At 37.5% G+C, this 21002-nt stretch overlaps 1 protein-coding gene across 2 annotated transcripts in view; it reads right to left on the bottom strand.

Moving 5' to 3' along the window:
- Positions 1-21002, bottom strand: part of PRDM10 (PR/SET domain 10) — a 159288-nt gene that overhangs the window by 76865 nt on the left and 61421 nt on the right. The window lies entirely within an intron of this gene.

A 21002-nucleotide genomic window follows, 5' to 3' on the forward strand; every position in this document is an offset into this window, starting at 1 on the left:
GTACAATTAACGTCATTTCCCAAGCAGGATGATTTCAGAAAAACCTGGAAAGACCTACATGAACTGGTGCAAAGTGAAGTGAGCAGAACCAGAAGAATATTGTACACAGTAACAGCAATACTATACAATGATCAACTGTGAATGACTTAGCTATTCACAGCTGTTATAAATACGCTTACTCTGTCTAGGAATAAACAATACTCATTGGAAAGCCAGGAAGGTTTTAATTACATTTTACATTTATTCATCCTGAATAAATGTACAGGAGAGAATGGAATACAGGAGAGAATAAGGACTCAGATAAACACCAGTCCTTTTATTGACTCCCAATTCAAAATCTCCCACCTGGCTCTTCATTGACCAGATGCAACCCCTGACTGCCTACATCACACCCTCCTCAAAACGGCTGGTTAAGCACGAATACAAGCTTCTAACCTTTCAACCTATCAGAAGCTTGGTCTCTGCTAGATCACAGCTCTGATTAGAACCAGTCACCTGACTTGCAATCTGTTGTCACTATCCTGTGGAAACAAAACTCCTCTCACCATTTCTCACATCAGCAATACAATGATCTAAGACAATCCCAAAGGACTCCTGATGAAAAATACTATCCATCTCCAGAGAAAGAACTGATGGAGTCTGAATGCAGATCAAACTATACTGCTTTTCACATTCATTATTTTTTGTGGGTTTTTTTTTCCTTTTGGTCGGTGTCTTCTTTTACAACATGACAAATATGGAAATATATTTTGCATGACTGCACATGTATAACCTATATCAGATTGCTTACTACCTCAATGAGTGAAGGAGGAAGAAAGAGAATTTGGAACTCAAAATTTAAAAAAAAAAAAAAAGATGTTAAAATTGTTTTTACATGTAATTGGGGATATGTGTGTGTGTGTGTATATATATATATATATATATATACACACACACACACACACACACACACACACATATATATATATGTATACATACATACATACATATATTTTAAATGAGAAAACAGTGGCTCAGAAAGGGATTAAGACATTAGCCCAAGGTCATACTGCAATAAGTGGCAGACCTGGGACTTGAACCCAAGTCACCTGACTTCAAAGTCAAGTACTATTTTTAGAAATATAATTGTTAAAGGGGGGCAGGGGTGAAGGGAATAAGGCTGGTTTGATGCAAAAGAAGACAGTTTTTTTCAATATTGAACTGGTGATGTTGGCTGAACAAAGTGAAATTACTGCAGGTCTTAGGACCTAGAATTCATTTGAAAAGTCAAGACAAGAGAGAGAGATTTAAGTCATCTGCATAAATAGCGACTATGGAGATTACGAGAGTTAATGCACTGATGGTATGAAGAGTTTAAATGGTTCCCCACATTTGGACGGACTCTATCAAGGGAGCTTTTTACAAAGAGGCACATTTACACATGCGGGATATAACTTTTGAGATTAAGAATTAGTTTTCAATAAGAACAAAAAATAAAATAAAGTCATTTCCACATCCTAGTGAAAACACAGATGATGAGACAGCAAAAAAGAAAGATGACAATTGTTGGAGGAGCTTTGGGAGGAGAAATATACTAATGGACTGCTGGTGGAGCTGTTAACTGGTTTAATCAATCTAGAAAGCAATTTGGAGTTATACCCAAAAAGTCACTAATCTGTGCATGCCTTTGCCTCATGTGATAACATTACTAGGTATAGAGCCTAAAGAGATCAAAGATATAGATAAAGGACCCATAGGTACAAAAACATTTATAGTAATTTTTTTTGTTCTATCAAAGAACTAGGAAAAAAGCAAACATCCATCAGTTGGGAAAAGGCTGAACAAATTTCCACATATGGATGGAATGAAATATTATTGTGTCATAAGAAATAACTAAAAAAAAAAAAGATGTACACAAACCCGGGAAGATATGCATGAATTAATGCAGGTATAGCAGAAACAAGAGGATTTATACAATCACAACGATATCAAAGGAAAACAACTTTGAAAGACTTAAGAGCTTTGATTGACACAATGACCAATCGTAACTCTAAAAGAATGATGGAGCATGGCTCTCACTGGGTTATGATGAATTTTAGGTTCAGAATGAGATATTTTCAGATATGTTTAATGTGTACATTTGTTTTGTGCAACTCTGCTTACTTCTTACAAGGGCAGGCTTGTATTTTGTAATAGACCAAATGACCCCTCCCCCCCAAAAAAACATAAATGAAATATTTTTAAATATGCAGAAGAGAACAAAAGGAAATTCAGAAGGAGACACAAATTAGCAAAACAGTATTGGAATTATCATTTTAAATTTAATATATATATTTTTAATGCTGTACAAGAGATTCACATTTTCACATACAGTCTTCTTTCCTGTTCTTTTTATATGGAAATGTTCATGTTTGTTGATGTTTGTTAAGCTCATAATAAGAAAGAACATATAATTTTTAAACATAGAAACTACACCAGGTTAATCTGGTTGCAATAAAGGCTTACCTCAGGTCCAAATCCATAAAACACTCTTTTTGGAGCAAGAGCTTCATTGTGTGCTATTTGCATTACAGACAGAAGAACTGAGCTCTTCAGATTTAATGAGTTCAACCATTAAGTGGCAATTGTCTCAAATCTCCCACCTCCCCACCCCAAACATTCAACCTCTACAAAGAGAGAAACAACTAAATTCCCAACTCCCCAACAAAACACAACACTCAGCACAAGAAAAGTCCCTGGAGCTTGGAAGAAAAGAAGTGAAAGACACATATTTCCTTCCTTAATTATATTCGCAGTACATCTTTTCATTTACTAATTCACTATACAGAATTCAGATTTCAAATCTTCTAATCTCTCTAACCTCCAGAATCTCCTTCAAACAAACTTTCAAGAAAACAAAACAATTTGGAAGTTCAGAGTAATTCATTTCATTTAAGAGAGCCAGGACTAATGATGCCTAAGGTTGCTTCTGGTTTGACTACAGTAATTGCACATAGCTCTAAAATCTACCCTGTAGTTTTAGGATGTGGACCTAAAGAAGATTAAAAATGATTATTCCTGATGGAAATTCATTTTAATCAGTTTTGGAGGATCTAGTTAGCAAAAAGACTAACTGAATTAATTATTTTAATGCTTTCAATCTACATGAAATGTACCAGGAAAAAAAGCAATCCTTGCCCATACCAACACAGATATTTAGAGCTAGTATCACTTGCAAACCTTTCAAAAATGATTGCTGCTAAAAAAAAAAGGCCTGGATTCATATAGGACTATAAGCCATTATTTAAATTGAGAAGACCACTGAATATCTTAATCAGCATGTCATTTTCCCTTAATTTTCCATGTCATCATATTACTATACAATACTTTAGAGGAAGAATAGTGTTCCTCAGAAGTATTTTATAATACGCTAGTGTGAAAAATATTATACTATTTTATATCATTTTTAATTTCAACTAGACCCAGAGCCTGAATTAATGAGTAGCTGGGTGAAGATCCAGGATCTGGGCTTCTTTGTTCTCTCTAAAAGTTTGCTCAGGAAATACCCTTACCACTGTCAACAAGGCCAGATTAGACTGACCTAAGGACATTCTTACCCCTGTTAGCCATTAAAGGATGAGACCCTAACCCCAAGAGAGACTACCTCGCTTGATATTAACTGACCTTTGTCAACATTCTTTACAAATAAAATCCTCTTCTTGTATCATGGTTAAACATACATGGGGGCCATAAACGTGAGGTAATACAGGTTTGCTAGGTCTGCTAAAATAAGGTATATAAGTTTTCTCATTGCTTTGTTCAGACAGCTAGAGTTTATGCTCTGACTCCTTGTACGTACAAGTAAGCTAGCTTAGCTATGCTTTAAGGGAAAATAATAAACAACATGGATTTTTCTATCACCTAGCTCTGTTGTTTCCTTCAACCAAATTTTCAGGTTTAACACTAGGAAAGACAGGTATCCAAACCTGATTCCTCAGACATCTAGTTCCGTCAGACTGGCTCCTCTGAACAAACTACTTAGAATAGAATAACCCTGAGCATTCCCTTCCCTCTTCCCCATGTCTCTATTTCTCACCACAGGGCATGGCCATCCTTTTGGTGACCAGTGTGAGAAACACGGTTGTAGGGCTCACAGGACTCCCCGGGCAGGGTCAGGAAGTAAGCCGGGGCATGCTGCCACAGCTCAATGCTTTCCTGGTTGCAAGCCCTTAGGGAGATCCACATGATATGCCCATTCTCACGGAAAAAATTCAGAAATAGAGTGGGCAGAGGAAGGTGTTTATTGCACTTCTCCGAGGAAGCAGGTGTGCTGCTCACTAGAAACACCCACACTGATACAGAAGCAGGAGTAAGGTTAAACAGTTCTACCCTTCCCATCAGGGTTAGGGCTGTTCCAAACACCTCAGGGTTACATTCTTCATTACCCTACATTTCCTCTTTATGCAGATTACATACGCATGGTAGTGAGAATATTTGTGACCAGCATGACCCCTCAGGTTTGAACCAGTTGTCCCATCCCAACCTTTCTAGTCCCGCTCTGGCACCAGGATGGACACTGTCTTAGTAAAATAAGATAAGTGAGCTTCTCCACAGCTATTGATTATCTCCCAATAACTTCTGCGGGAGCAAAACAAGATACCATAATATCCCTTCTTACACCAAGTTTTCAAATTCAGCTTTATATCTACTTTACCTTCTCCCCGACCTTGCACAATTAGTTTACAAGTGTTATCAATTCTACCTAAAATAATTCTCCCATGCATCCCCTTCTCTCCATTCATAAAGTTACCACCCCAATTGAGGCCCTTATTTATCCCTTTTGTCTAGAATATTCCAACAGCTTTCTAATTGGTCTTCTTTACTCAAGTCAATCCCCTTCTCCAAACTATAGTCAACCTTGCCAACAAGTTGATATTCATAAAGCATAAGTCTGACAACACTATTCCCCAGTTAAAAAAAGTTCTAGTGGTTCCACTTTGCCTCTAGAATCAAAATATAAGCCATTTGGCATTTAAAGCCCTTCACAAGCTAATTCCAGCCTACCTTACTTAGCTTACTGCAAATGAGTTTGCTTCATGTATTCAACATCCCACATAAATATCCTGTTCAAAGTTCTCCTAAGAGGATACCCTAAGGCCTGCCTCCAAGGGGTCTTTGCTGAAGCCGTCCTTCATGCTGGGAGGGCCTTCCGTCCTCACTTTCATGTCTTAGAATCCCCAGCTTCCTTCAAGAAGCAGCTCAGGTCCCAGCTACTCTGGGAAGCCTTTCTTGATCTACCAAGCTGTTAGTGCCCTCTCTCTCCTCAAATTATTCTGTCGCTACTTATCTGGAACATTTTCTGACCCACTCCTCTCATTAGAATGTAAGCACCTGAAGGGAAGAGTTTGCTTTGTTTTTTTGTGTCAGTTTCCCCAGCACTTGACAGAGCTCCTTCAACATATTTGTACACATTATAACCAGACCAACAATGTACTGTCTACAGTTGTACATGGTAGGTGTTCAGCAAATGTTTGAACATTATTAGGTGATGATTATTAAGCTCATAATTAAATTTTTTCAGATAAACGTTTACCAAAATATTTTTAAATGTCTCTCATCTCTTTGTCAGAGAGTCAATAAACATTTATTAAATACCTACTATGTGCCTGGCACTGGTTTAAGCATGGAGAATACAAACAAAGGGACAAAACAATCCTTACTCTCAAAGAGCTCTAATGAAAGAGGCCACATGAAAACAATTATACACAAATAAGATATATACAGGATAAACCGGAGATCAAAAGAGGGCACTAGGGGCAGCTGGGTGGTGCAGTGATTAGAGCACCAGCCCTGGAGTCAGGAGGACCTGAGGTCGACTCTGGCCTCAGACACTTGATACATGTATTAGTTGTGTGACTTTGGGCAAGTCACTTAACCCCAATTGCCCTACCTTCCCTTCCAAAAAAAAAAAAAAAGAGGGCACTAGAATTAAGAGGAATTGGGAAAGCCTTCCTATAGAAAGTGGTATTTCAGCTGGGACCTGAAGGAAGCCAGGAAAGCCAGGAGGTAGAGATGAGAAGGGAGAAAATTCCAGGCATTAAGGATAGGGAGAAAAAATTCCCAGAATCAGGAGATATTCAGAATGCCTCCTTTGAGGAAAATCAACAAGATCGATGTCATTGGTTTATAGAGTACATATTGGGGGAAATCTCAGTGGGACGTAGAAGGTTATAAAGGGCAGATTTAAAACTAATGTCAGGTTGTAAGATATGATTGAATTTTGTTTCCACAGAAATTATCTGAAAACATGATTTGAAATCATACTGGTGGCTAAGGTCAGAGACGAAGGTCAGAGGTAGGAGGAGCAGCAGTAGGGGATGTTGGTTGCCTGAAAATCAGCATATCTACTACTTTTCTTTGTTTGAAGAAGGCCTTTTCCTGTATCTCAAAAGAACTGCCAGGCCAGGTCTCATTCACAAAGGATGAGGCCCATTAAACCAGGTGCAATATTAGATAATGGGACTTTTATTATTGATATCCTTGGTTTGAATCTTCAAACTCACCATTTTTGTCAAAATTCTGAGCAATTGAGGAGAAACCTTTCTCATGCTATCTGATGCAGACAAATGGGGAAGAGACTAAAAATATTTTGGCTTGGCATTTTCTTTTATAAAGAATGAAGTGTATGATGATGAGAATGGGGGGGAATTGAAATGTGGAAATGGGTTTAGTGAACCATCGAATGCTGACCAATGTGGGTCCAAGTGGAAATTTGCATCTGGATGAATTATAAAAGGACTTTTGTAACTAGCTTAACATGTGCTTGTGCCTGGCTTAGAGGCCAAGTCACCCATCAGAAATGACATGAAATAAATTTTTTCTCCTAAATTCACTCATGACCAGGTCGAATTCTTGGTAAGAGAATAATTGGCTAAAATAAAATGAGAATTTTCCTGGCTCCACAACGATTTTTTGTTTGTTTGTTTAGAGTGAGCACATTTCTCACAAGGGAAAAGTTCTTAATGATTAGATCTACCAATAAATGGAATGTGCTGCCTTGGGAGTAAGTGCATGTCATTCACTAAAGTTCTTCAAGGTAGGGCTGTAGGACTTATGGGGCATGTTGTATAGAGGATTCGATGGCCTCTGAGGTCTATGCTGAGATTTTATTCTAAATCACATTCTCAATGAGCATATGGATTAGGTGAACCAGCACTTAAATGTGGACTACGTGATATGCAGGAGAGGATGTTACATTTGACCTCACCTTCTGCCAAAAATCTCCCCCAGATAAGACTTTCTCACTAAAAGCAGTGATGGGGTGCTTGTGCTTGGACCCTAATTCTAACATCACATTTCTCCTTAGCCTCTGCTTGGGTGCCTGTGCCTGGACCCCAGTTCTAAAATCACATCTCTCCCTAGCTTCAAAGCATTGGCCCTAGCAGTTTCTCTCCAGTTCAAGGGTAGCATGCCTTAGCAGAACACTTATCTCTCCTCCTGATACTTGGCCAGCTGAACCTATAGAATTTATTAGTTTGGACTCCTTGTGTATTGCTAATTGGCTGTGCACTGGGACTTAACCAAATTTACTACTTACTGACCTTCCTGATATGTATCCTAGACATAGTCAAATGTACACTCCCTTACATTCATCTTGTCTAACAAGACATTTGATGGAGGCCACCTGGATATTGCCAGTCAAAACTACACTCCCAGGTATCCCCACCTTGGGCTATTTCCCAGTGAACTCTGTGTAAGATACCTGTGCAGTAGATACAAAAAGTGCATGTTTCTTTAAGAACTGACCACCCCTTAACCACTCCCTAATCCCACCCCAAAACACCTAATTGACAGGTTTTACCCCCAAATCTCATATTTAAACTTTCCCTGTAGCCATGTAAGGTTGGAGGTTCCCTAAGAACTCTTCCCCACTGTAAAGCATAATAAATCTTTGCCACCTTGACTTGAATAATGTTTGAGATTGTGAATTCATTCCAGATGGCCCCGACTCTCTCCAGTACTCAGATCTTTGAGGGACACTCCTTCTCAATGACCCCATCTGGTAACTCCAGTCTTGGGGTTCCTGGACCTGAGCTCCCCCATCCCACAACAGCAGAATATCTGAAAAGTTCTTGCCTTACCTATAAATTTCATCTTTATGAAGCAAAAGAACATACCTACATCATACTTAATTTAGATTTTAAAAAATGGAAATGGGGAGAGGAATATCAAGCAGAAACAAGAGGGGAAAAGTGACCATGCAAACTTTCTAACAGTTATAAAGGAAGATGGTCCACTAACGGATACACTAGATTTTAGAAAACTGGGTTTCAAAAAGTTCAGAGAAAAGACAGACATGACCACATAGCCTAAGACTCTAAGAAAGTAATTAGGATAAAAGGGATGGAAGGTTCTAAAAAAAAAAATTTTTTTCTGACAACCTGGTTACAAATGACTCAGAAAAGTTTACAAGACTCAATGTTAGTTGTTACAGAAAACACAAGAGTTTAACAATAATTATTCTTCATCTCACTTCCTTAAAAGTCTTAGAAAAATAGCTTTCTTATCCATAGGGCATACTGAGACCTGGGCCCAAAGTCAAATATTTCACTGTTAAAACGACTAAGTATGCCAATATTTAGCTATTAAGGCCAGAGGGGTAGTACTACATAGTGCAAAGTGGGCTACCTTTGGAGTCAGGAGGACCTAGGTTCAAATCCTACCTTTAACATATACTAATTGTCAGATTATAGGCAAGTCACTTTAACTTCTAAGTGCTTCAGATAGCTCCCTAACAATACAAGCTACAGCAGAGTCACTGATCTGCATCACGGAGAGAATTTCCAACCTGGAAATTCCACCGAGCCAATAAAGTCACAGGTCTAGACCAAAATTAAAAAAAAAAAAAACAAAGGAAGGAAAAGTCTCATAGTATATTTTCCTTCCTAAAATTTCAGATTGATGATTTGATGCCAGAAGGAAATATAATCATGATTATCAGGAAAATTTCAAGCAAGACAAAAGTACAGGTCTAGCATTCAGTAGTATACCAAACTTGGGTGTGTATGTTGGTGAACATCCCTAAATATTTACTCCAATACTACAAATGACTATAATTGCATTAGTGTGAACAGGATGAGAAAAGATCATCTGTAGGAGGTGGTGCCTGAGCTGGGCCTTTTGGGAAAAGAAGGATTCTAAAAGACAGATGGATAGAGCACCATCCCTGGAGTCAAGAAGACCTGAATTCAAATCCAGTCTCAGACACTTACTAGCTGTGTGACCCTGGGCAAGCTACTTAATCTGGACTGCCTCCCCTCACCCTTCCCCCTCAAAAAAGAAAGACGGAGATGATAAAGGAATAAATGCCAAATAAGAATACACTGCATGTGTAACAACAATCTGGCTAGCAGCTGTTGTGGGGTGTAAGACCCAACAAGACCAGCAAAAAGAGCTGCCAGCACAGGTTCTTTAATCTGCTTTACTACAGAAAGCAACATTAAGGGGTTAACAATCCCACTTTAATCACACATACATATATGACTCACATAGCTCAGGAAGAAAAGCCAGCAACCTGAACTTCAGAGCAAATACAAACAAATTACAAACATACACAATATAAACAGACCAAATCACAATTCATAGTTACCAGGAAAGCATCAACATCTGGGTTCGCAAGCTGGGAGTCTCTTAAAGGAGCTGCTCAGAATCCCACACCACTCTTCCAATGACTGAGAGCCCCAGACAAAATGCTAACCTTTGAGTTTTTATACTCTGTGCAGGGCTTGAAGGATTTACACCTAGTTAGCAAAAGGGTGTGTGCCTGGAGCTTAGTACCTAGTGAGCAAAAGGGTGTGGGCCTCGGGCCTTGAACCTAGTAAGGGTCAATCAAAGACACTTAATTAATGTACCATTCTAAAACAGTAAAAAAAGTCCCACCTTAATTACCAAAACAGCATGAAGCAAACCCACTGAGGCAGAATATGGCATGTTTGGGGAACAGCAGAACAGTTAGTAGCCTCATTTTGCTAGAAAATAAGAAATACAAATTTAACAGAATTGTGGCAGGAGGTCTGAAAAACAGGTTAAGAATTAAATTATTATGGAAGCAGAGTAAACAGGACTTGCAAGCTGATTTTATATTGGGAGCAAGAAAGAGGAAAGACTCAGTCTCTGAGATTTACAATCAGGGCTAGGAGAATGGTGAAGCAATCAAAAGAAGGAGAAATATGTACAAGCAACAATTCAGTTTTCAAAAATGTTTAGTTTGAGATGATGCTTCACGGCTCTGAGTCATGGAATCCTCCAGTCTCAAAGGAATTACAGCCGACAACCACCTAGAGAGCATTGGTGAGGTGGATGTGATCAAGCTACAGTGCTTTGTGTACACAGCTCGGCCTCTGTAATACTATGTCATCAGAGTGTTGTATGACCAGGAAAAAACAGACATATTCACATAGCAAGAAGTATAGTTGATCTATGCCACATGCTGCACCCATATCCATGCAATGTTAAGAGACCTACAAAAAGACTCCCAACAGGCTAGGCAAACCTCAACCCAGTGGTAGAGGATTTATGGGAGAGTGTGTACAAGAATTATGTAGGATGAATAGGCATGGATGTGTTACGATCTGCCCTCTTGGAAAGAGGGATCATACCAATGAGATCACAGCACTCTAAAGAAAAGTTTAAGGGATGAGTGGATCATCCAGGAAGAAGAATCTAGCAAGCAGGAGGAGATGCAAAACAGGGATTGAGGGCAAAGATTAAGGCTAGATATATAGATCAGGGAGGTTTCTATGCAAATGCAATGCTTTAAATGAGCTTATTAAGCTACTTGACCCAAAAAAAATAACATCCCATGGACCTGAAAGAATTTACAAATGGGAACGTTCTTTGAGTTGTAGAGAACAGGAAAGGAATAGCACATGTTTTACCAACCTTCAAAAATGGGAAGAAGGTACAACCAAAAAATTGTTTTATACAGCTGAATAAAATAATAACAAAATTCATCTGGAAGAACAAAATGTCTAGAACATAAAGGGAATTAATGAAAAGAAATGCTAGGGAAGGTGGCCTAGCCATACCAGATACTAAACTGTATTATAAAGTGGCAGTCATCAAAACTACTTGGTACTGACTAAGAAATAGAGTGGTGGACCAGTGGAATAGGTTAGGCACACAAGACACAGTAGTCAATGACTACAGCAATCTACTCTTTGATAAACCCAAAGAGTCCAGCTTCTGAGTGAAGAATTCACTATTTCACAAAAACTGCTGGGAAAATTGGAAAAATTGGAGAACAGTATGGCAGAAACTGGGCACACATCAATATCTTACACTGTACAACAAAATAAAGTCAAAGTGGGTTCCAAATTTAGGTATAAAGGCTAATACTATAAGCAATTTGGGAGAGCAACTTGTCAGATTCATGGAGAATTTATGACCAAACAAAAAGCAAATTGGAGAATTTTGATTATGTTAAATTGAAAAGTTTTTGAACAAACAAAGCCAATGCAACAAAGATTAGGAGGGAAGCAGGAAATTGGGAAAGAATTTTTACAACCAGTATCACTGATAAAGGCCTCATCTCTAAAATATACAGGGAACTGAGCCAAATTTATAAGAATACAAGTCATTTCCCAATTGAGAAATGGTCAAAGGATATGAACAGGAAGTTTTCAAAGGAAGAAATTAAATATATCTATAGGCATGTGAAAAAATGCTCTAAATCATTATTGATTAGAGAAATGCAAATCAAAACAGTTCTTAGGTACCACATCTCTCCTGTCAGATTGGCTAACATGACAAAATAGGAAAGTCATAAATGCTGGAGAGGATGTAGGAAAATTGGAACACTGTTACATTGTTGGTGGAGTTCTAAACTGATCCAGCCATTCTGGAGAGCAATTTGGAACTATGCCCAAAGGGCTATAAAAATGTGCATACCCTTTGACCCAGCAATACCACTTTTAGGGCTGTATCCCAAAAAGATCACATATGGGAAAGGGACCCATATGTACAAAAATATTTATAGCAGCCCTTTTTGTGGGGGCAAAGAATTGGAAATCAAGGGGATGCCCATCAATTAGAGAATGGTTAAACAAGTTGTGGTATATGAATGTAATGGAATATTATTGTGCTATAAGAAATGAGAAGCAGATAGACTTCATAATAACCCGGAAAGATTTACTTGATCTGATGCTGAGTGAGGGGAGCAAAAGGAGGAAAACATTATACACGATTACAGACACACGGTATCTGTGATGACTAACTTGGCTCTTCTCATCAAAGGTGTTCAAAGACAGTTCCAAAAGACTCATGATGGAAAAGCTATCCATATCCAGAGAAAGAAGTATGGAGTCTGAATGCAGATTGAGGCAAACTATTTGCTCTCTTTTTTTTTCTTCTTTTTTGGTTTTGTTTCTTCTTTCTCATGATTCATTACACTGGTTATAATTCTTCTTTACAACTTAACGATTGTGTAAATAAGTTTAATTCGAAACTATATATAGAACCTATATCAGATTACATGCCATCTGGGGGGAAGAGGAGAGAAAAGAGAGGGGGAGAAAATTTGGAACTCAAAAACTTGTGGAACTGAGTGTTGTAAATTTTAAAAAAAATAAATTTTTTAAAAATGGGAAGAAGGTAGATTCTGAAAACAATAGACCAGTAATCTTACCATCCATCCCCAATTAAGTTCTAGAAGAGTTGTTAACTAATGTTTGGTGAACACTTTATAAAACAAGCAGAGAATTTTTGACCACTAGAAGTCAGTATGAGTTTGTTTAGAGCAAATCATGCTAGACTAATTTCACTTCCTTTTTTGGCAGGTTTATCAAAATGGTAAATCAGTGGAATGTTGTTGACACAATATCTGAATTCAGGAAAGGAATTTGACCACTTCTCTCTTGTTGTTCTTACAGGAGAATATTGGGCCAGATGATAATACACTTGGATGTAGTCAGAACTAGTTAAACAGGATCCAAAGAATAATAATGCATGGAACAGTGTCAAGTTGGAGGGAAACCTCTAGTGGCAAACCAAAGAGATCCATTCTCAGCCCTACACTGTCCTGCAGAAGGTGGGATTTGGGATGAGTCTTAAAGGAAACTAGAGAAACTAAGAGGCAAAAGGATAGGGTATTCCAGGCACAGGAGATAGCTAGTGATAAGACATGGAAACAGGAGATGAGGTGTCAAGATCATCAAACTGGATGAAGAGTGTGTGTGTGTGTGTGTGTGTGTGTGCACGCGCGCATGCGCCAAATTGACAAACATGTCACTATAAAGCAAAAAAGTATAAATAATCCAGTGGATGACAGAATCAAGATCAAAATTTAATAGGACAAAATTAAACAAGTAATTTAAAAGATGGTGCAGTAGATAAGAGTGCAGGGCATGAACTCAGGAATACCTGGGTTCAAATCCAGCCTCAGACACTTACTAACTGTGTGACTTATCAACTCAACATGTCACTTAACCCTGTTTGCCTCAGTTTCCTCATCTATAAAATAAGCTGGAGAAGAAAATGGCAAACCACTCCAGTATCTTTGCCAAAAAAAACCCAAACAGGGTCACGAAGAGTTAGACACAACTGAAAATGACTGAACAAAAACAACGACACTGACAAGAAATCAATTATACAAGTGTAGGTGGGGAAGATGTAGCTATATAGAAGTTAATGTTAATGATAATAAAGTTAACGACCACTCATAAAACCTGAAATTCTCGAGAAGACCAAGACACCAGTTGGACAGATACGTCAAAATCAAGAGAAACTGGCATAAACCAAGAGGCACTGACAAGAGAATGCAAGGACGATTCAAGAGCCAGATCTCGACACCCAATATTGGTTATGGAAGCAATAAGAAGACAAAGCGCATACTGCTCAAGAGATTCAGGAAGCGTTTGGTGCACAATGTCAAATAGCTAGAAGCACTCGGGATGTGCAACAAATCTCACTTGGCTAAGATTGCTCACAATGTTTCCTGTAAGAATCACAAAGTCATTGTCGAGAGAGCAGGTCGACTAACCATCAAGACCACCAATCCAAATGATAGACTGAGGAGTGAAGAAAATTAGTAAAAAGCTTTACACGTTTTTAATTTGTGTTAAAGAAACCTTCAAACTACCAAAAAAAATTAATATAAAAAAAACTTAGTCACATTTTACTCTGTTCCAATCAGACTACTTCAAGTATAGAATTGTGGTCACTCCTGGATATCCTATTTAATGAGGGCCATTGTTAGCTAGAAAATGTTAAAAGGAGGATAACCAGGATGATGAGGGGACTTAAAGCTATGTCATATAAAGAAAGACTAGCTGAAGAAAGTGTGAGTGTTTAGCTTGGAAAAAGAAGACTTGGGGGAAACAACCAATCAACAAGCATGTATTATGCACTTGCTACGTGCTAGACAGAATTTTCTTCAAATTTCCAAAGAGCTGTTACGTGGGGGAAAGATTAAGTTTATTCTGCATAGGTCCAAAGGGAAGAAATAGAATCAATGTGTAGAAGGTCCAGAGATGCTGATTTTGGTTCAAAATAAGGAAATGATTTCTAACAATTAGACCTGTCCAATAAAAGAGTGGGTTCGCTGAATGAGATGAATGAGTTCCTTGTTCCTGAAGGGCATTCAAGCAAAAGTTAGATGATCACTTGTCAAGAATGCTGTTTCAATGATATATGCATAAGAATGAGGATTAATTTACTAGTCAGACTCTAAAAGCCCCTTCCAGATCTGAAGGACATGACTCTAGACCAATCCAAAACTACGCCTCAATTCAAACTGAGTGATAGCAACTAAAGTGAAACAGAACTGGAAAAATGCTAAGGTAGAAAGTTCTTGATCATGTATTCCACACAAATTCAAGGCACAGAAATAAAGACTATTTGGAACAAGTTGAAACTTAATCAATTATTCAATCAATAAGCATTTATGAAGTACCTACTATGTGCCAGGGTATGTTAGGTACCAGAGATACAAAAAAAGCGTTCTTATCCTCAAAAAGTTACAGTCTATATTACATATACACACACACACTCACATATATAGACTTCCCAATATACACATATATACATACTTATAACTGAATATATGTTTGTATATGTGTGTGTATAGAACATAGATGTCCATATATATGCATGTACAAAATAAACACAAGGTAAAGATTTTGTGGGTGACTTCACTAGCAGCTGGGAGGGAATTAAGAAAAGTTTCATGTAGAAGGTATTTCTGAAGAAAACCAGGTGTTCTATGAGACAGAGGTAAGGAGAAAGAGCATTCCATCGGTAGGAAACAGCTCATACATACAAAGGCAAAGAGAGAGAAGAGGGAGTGTCATGTAAGAAAAAAGAGAGAAGGACAGTATGACTAAATCATAGTGTACATGAAGGGAATAATGTATTATAAATCTGGAAAGGTAGGTAAGGGTCAGGGTGTGAAAGACTTTAAAAGCCAAACAGAGAAGCTTTTATTTGATTCTATAAGTAACGAGAAGCTATTGGGAGTTTACTGAGTAGGGAAGTGACATGATCAGATAGATATTTTAGAAAAAAAAAAAAACTTTGGCAGTTGTGTATAGGTTGGATTGAAGAAGGTAGAGACTTGAAGTAATGAGACCATTTAGAAGGTTACTGCAATACTCTAGGTAACAGGTAATGAGGACCAGAACTAAGGTATTGGCTGTATTAGTAAAGAAAAGAGAACATATGGGAGAGATGTTGTGTGGGTGTACGTGACAAGACTTGGCAACTGACTGGATATAGGGAATAAGTAGTGGAGGGACAAAAATGATTTTGAGGTTGCAAACCTAAATAAGGGAGGAAGCTAATGCCTCAACAGAAAAGAGGAAGTCCCCGGAAAGACTTGAATGAACTGACGCAAAATGAGGTGAGCAGAACCAGGAGGACATTGTACACTATAACAGCAAATACTGTATGATGATCAACTGTGTGAAGGATTTAGCTATTCTAAGCAATACAAAGATCCAAGACAATTTCGAAGGACTTATGATGAAAAATGCTCTCTACCTCCAGAGAAAGAACTGACAGAATCTGAATACACTTTCTTTTTTTTTTTGTATTTTTTTTCCTTTTGGTTTGTGTCTTCTTTCACAACATGATTAACATAGAAATGTTTTGCATGAGTACATATGAATAACCTATATCAAACTGCCTACGTTCTCAGGGGAAGAAGAGGGAAGGGAAAGAGAGAGAATTTGGAACTAAAATTTTAAAAAATAAATGTTTAAACATGTTTTTACATGTAATTAGAAAAAACAGAAATATTTAATTTAAAAAAAACAAAAAAGGGGGCTGAGAAGTAGAATGGTTTCAGAGGAAAAGAGAATAAGTTCAGTTTTGGACATAGTGAATTTCAGAAGCCTACATGACATCCAGTCTCAAATAATCTAACAGGCAGTTGGAGATCCATGACTGGAGCTCTAGAGAGAATGTAAGATTGATTTGAGAATATTCTGAATAGAGACAATAATTAAACCCATAGGAGCTAAAGAAGTCATCAAGAGTAAATATACTGTATAACTGATATCATATTGCTTGCCTTTTCAATGTTCAGGAGTGGTACTAGAAAGAGGGAGAGAATTTGGAACTCAAAATTTTTAAAAAGAAAGCTATAAATTTTTTTAAAAACAGCAAATGCAGAAAATAAAAGAAGTCCTAGGCTATGGCCTTGAGAATACACTCAAAGTTCGGGGGCATGATATAGATGACATAGCAACAAGGGAGACTGAGAAGGACAATTAAAGGGGAGAGATTAAAAGTCAGACAGATTAAAGGAAAACTAGGAAAGAGCTGTGTCAGAAAAACACAAAGAACATAAAGCATCTAAGAGGAGAGTGTACTCGACAGTTTCAAATGCTACAGAGATGTCAAGAAAGATGCTGGGTGGAGAAATAATCATCAAATTTGGCAATTAAAGAGATCACTGGTAACTTTGGAAAGGGTGGTTTCAAAAGTGAGATTAAGTAAAAAAAAAAAATAGACTGTAAATGACTAGAAGTGAATAAGACTTAGCAGAGGAAGTAGAGGCAATGGATGCAGACAGCTCTTTCTGCAAGTTTGGCCATGAAAAGGAGGAGATATGTAGGAAATTGTTCTAATAAACTAGTTTCTATGAGCACTGAAACAACAACCTTCCTAATATAAATAAGCATTCTCAGAAAAATCTAGGTGAACCAAAACAAGGTTTGTGCTATATCCCAGGAGTAAAGTGTCCTCCTTCTTATGTACCAGAAGATGTGGGTATTTCAGTGACAGTCGAGTATGACTGTTTCGGAAGGAGATGGAGTCAAAAATTCTTTTTTTCAACAAGCACATCAAAAAGATGAAGAAAAGTAGATACCTGTTGAATTGAATGGAAAGAGTAGAATTGGAAAGCAAATATGAAAAATTCCACATGATATACTGAGAGATGTCAGAGAGATAAAGAAATATCAGGGAGACAGAGAAAATCATGGACTAAGATTAAAGAGTAATAACAAAACAGAAACGGCACTTAAAAAAACAAAGGCAACGCTTAACTCCAATTGCCTCCAAAAAAAAAAAGAAAAAGAAAAAAAAGAAAGGAAGAAAGAAAACAAAAGCAGGAAGAGCTGGACTAGACTAAGTATACAAAGAAGTTGACTGTGATAGAGGAGACACAATTTTGAGAATGTTAAGCAATAGTGCCTCAATGTATGCGCCAGACAATCAACAATCATTCACTAAGGGCTGGCTATGTTCCAAAATCATACAGGATTCCTTTAAGTGCTAAGGATGCAGAGAAAGGAAGAAACTTACCTTCTAGTGGGGTAGACAACAAGTAAATAACTAGATATAAATATAAATACAGATATAAATGTGTGTGTGTGTGCACGCACACGCATGTGTGTATAATACAGAGTAACAGAAGGTAAAAGCAGAGGAGAAGCCATTAGCATCTGGGAGAGACTTTTATATATTACTCCATACCTTGTCACAAATATTTTTAAAAGAAAAGGAAAAAAAGCAATTTAGGAAAGCTAATCAATCATTTATTGCATCTGATATTATATGGAATATTCCATATCCATAGACCACAACTTTGCAAAGAGGGGAAGGATTTGGAATCAATTTTCCAAAAACCTGACCAAATCTTTCACATCAAGGATTTCCTTTAAGTGTCTATAGGTTACTCAAATGGATCCTTGATAAAACAAGATTAAAATTATATTGTATAGTAGACCACCTCTTTATAGTCACATAATTGAATGAAAGAAGTAGAGAATACAAGATCCCACTGAGATTGTTAGCTATTTACAAAAACAGCATTCAATTAGGTAGAGCAAAATTTCCCTTTAAAGAGGAAAAGGACATGCAGCTGCCAAAAACACACAGGATTCCTTTAAAGATATAACAAATACACTTTTTCTCAATGACCCTCTGATTAGTAATATCAAGCAAAAAGTACAGAGGGAGACATAAATCCATCAATGGTGTCTGCTGCCATCATGGAGGACTGTCCAGGAAATAGAAAAAGGATTTCCTACAGATGATGAAGTCTTCACAATGATCCTGTTGGCAAGTGATACTGTGAAGAATGCATGAAGCCATAGAACACTGAAGAATCTCCTAAATGAGATCTATAACCACTCAAGAGTTCGGTCTAGCCATCCTCCAAAAATCAAATAGATCGGCATACGCCTATTCGCCCAGTCTAAGATATTCAAATGGATGGACGACTCATAGGGGTGGTCCATCCATATGTATGTATATGCATATGTGTATGCATGTGTGTATACATACATACACATGTGTATACATATGCATACACAGTATGTACATACACATGCATGTCTATTTCATAGATACTGATGTATGTATATGTATGTGCATATCCATGTCTATGTGTGCGCATATAAATATATATCTGTAAGGACTCTCCACATAGGCAAAGAGCTAGTCCCAGAGTCAAATAGGTAGAGGGCAACAACTGAATTGCACTTGGGGAATGACCCCAACCTCTCCCTAAAACAAAGGCCTATCACTTAAAACAATATTCATGGCTACACATCATGTTCCATCATGATCTCTTCACAATTTAAGTTGAAGGTGACCCAAAGGGCAAAGCAGAGGCACACAGTATCCATACAATGTCAAGGGATCTAGAGTAGAACACCCCCACACACATACACATTGAGCAGACCGCAGTATGGAGTATCAGGGGAAGACGTGAACAAAAGTCACATATGATGTGCAGGTATAGACGGTTTGCAGTCTGCACCATTGGGGGAAGTACCCACATCAATGAAATCTCAAATCCACTGAAGAACTGAAGTAATTTGATGTTTGGCAGGTGATCAAAGGGAGAAGGACTAAAAAAGACTAATATCCAGAAGATTCTGAAGGAAAAATGTCAAATTTCAGCAGATCTGAACTCTACAGAAAAACCTCTCTCTGAATCCCTGCAAACAAACGGAAAAGCAGGTGCTTTTAAAAGGTTGATAAGAGTGAGCATTGAAGAAATGTCTTGAAGATTGTCTAGTAAGAATTGAAAAAAAGCAGAAATATCAAGTTTCAAAGATTCAAAAAAAGAAACAAATGGAACACCTGGAGAAATTGCTCAGTTTTGCAAAGCCAAAATGTAATCTGTAACAGGACAAGCAAGTTCTCCAAATGAACAAGCTAAGTCCAGTTAGTGGGGAAGCCACTACAAACTTACCCAAACCTGTAAGGATCTGCTGTTAGACATGGAAAACATATGACCCAGGACTTATTTCATGTTATATTTTTGGTTCACTCTAACAAGAATTCAGCTTAGTGTTAGCAAGGATGTATATGTAAAGGAATAGTCAGTTATACTTTCATTTCTGCTGTTTTCAGACTTCATTCACCTTAAAATTTGTGTGTGCATTTTTTTTAAATTGCAAAAATTATAGTTTCTGTTCCCTAGAAAGTGGCCTTAAACAAGATCCCCCAATTTCTCAAACACAGTCAACCGCATATAAATTCAACCAATAACCAATACTCTTAAAGACTTCTTAAGATTGTCAGAGACTTGCATAGCCATGTTCAACATCATATATTAGTTTTTTCATGATCCTTTAAATCTGAAAACAAAGACAGCAAAATCCTCTGGGAAAAATGTATCTTACTAAAATCTGACCTAACCTAATAAGCCAATCTTATTACCCATCACCCAAGACATTTAGTAGCTGAGCTACACAAGTACTATACAACTTAAAATGAAAATGTTTGTTTTTAGCTTGAATCCCCATTAGACTAAGACTTTTATCTACCCTCTACACTTTCACAATCATTTTCATGCTGCTTCTAATCAATTTCACACCATGGAAAAGCTCAAACAGCCTACTCCCCAAATCCCTGAGTTAATACACTATATTAGGTAAATGGGCAAAGGAAAACAGGGTTTTTTGAGCCTTGTGCTTGGCTTAGAAACAAACAAGTACCCTATGCTTTCAGCAAACTGAATGGTAAAAGCCAGGACTCTGTGCTTTATGTGTGGGATGTAAATAGGAAGCTGGTCCTTTTCAAGTGGAATACCACTCTAAAAATGCTTCCAAAATCCAAAGCAAACTCTTAAAATTCAGAATTGCTCCTTGAGGCTTTTAAACTCGCTATCATATTCCAAAGCTGTTCTAATGTGGATTCCTTTATTACTAGGCAGTTTAAAGATGGCAACTTGGAATTTAATTTTTGACTGATTTAACTGAAAGAACTAAAGAAATTACTCAATGTTTAAAAACAATGAACTTGAGCACTGGTGTAAAATTCAAATAGAAATGGGGGCCACTAAACCACACATAAGGATCCCTGTGGGCAGAATATTAACAATTTTAAATTGTAGTATTATCTATGTTTTGTTGTATTTTTATATGTATTTTGGTAAATACTTCCCAATTACATTTTAATCTGTTTGGGGCCACAATTGGGACCATTGTGGGACACGTGTTTGATACCCATGACCTAGAGAATACAGAGTATGTACAAGAAAGAAAACATAGGTCAAGTCATGACTAGATTATTCAGAAGCAAAAGGA

This window comes from Trichosurus vulpecula, chromosome 2 (genome assembly GCF_011100635.1).
Source record: "Trichosurus vulpecula isolate mTriVul1 chromosome 2, mTriVul1.pri, whole genome shotgun sequence".
In the NCBI taxonomy this organism is placed as follows: domain Eukaryota; kingdom Metazoa; phylum Chordata; class Mammalia; order Diprotodontia; family Phalangeridae; genus Trichosurus; species Trichosurus vulpecula.